Source organism: Bison bison, unplaced genomic scaffold (assembly GCF_000754665.1).
Source record: "Bison bison bison isolate TAMUID 2011002044 unplaced genomic scaffold, Bison_UMD1.0 scf7180017864104, whole genome shotgun sequence".
Taxonomy (NCBI): domain Eukaryota; kingdom Metazoa; phylum Chordata; class Mammalia; order Artiodactyla; family Bovidae; genus Bison; species Bison bison.
The window spans coordinates 1,273,911-1,274,409 of record NW_011494676.1 but is presented as its reverse complement, the minus strand read 5'-3'; positions in this window follow the sequence as shown (position 1 = coordinate 1,274,409).

Genomic DNA, 499 nt, shown 5'->3' with positions numbered 1-499 from the left:
AATTTAAAAACAGATTTGAAGGAAAACATGCAAAGATGATAACAGTGGTCCCTTCCAGGAGGTGGGACTATGGATGACTGCTTATTTCCTTCTTTAGATATATTTAATATTTGTAATTAAAAAAATGAATGACCTGGAAGTGAAAGAACAGAAGAGATCTATGGAAGAGGTATTAGAAAGGTAATTTAAAAAATGAATGACCTGGAAGTGAAAGAACAGAAGAGATCTATGGAAGAGGTATTAGAAAGGTGAGAGGAAAGGATAAAAGGGAGGAAAAATCTAGTTCTTGCGGAAGGTGTATTTAAGTTGGGGATTCAAGGGCAGCAGCTCTTGGAATAAGAAAGGTGTTTGGGAGGCAAGTGGTTCATGAGAATATTGCAGACAATTTTATTCATGTTACGTGACTCCTCCTTGGTGTTTTGTGAAAGACATATACAGTCTTAAATTTCTTGCCAAACATTTTTACCATTTGTGTTCCTCTTTGATGGGCACCATATCC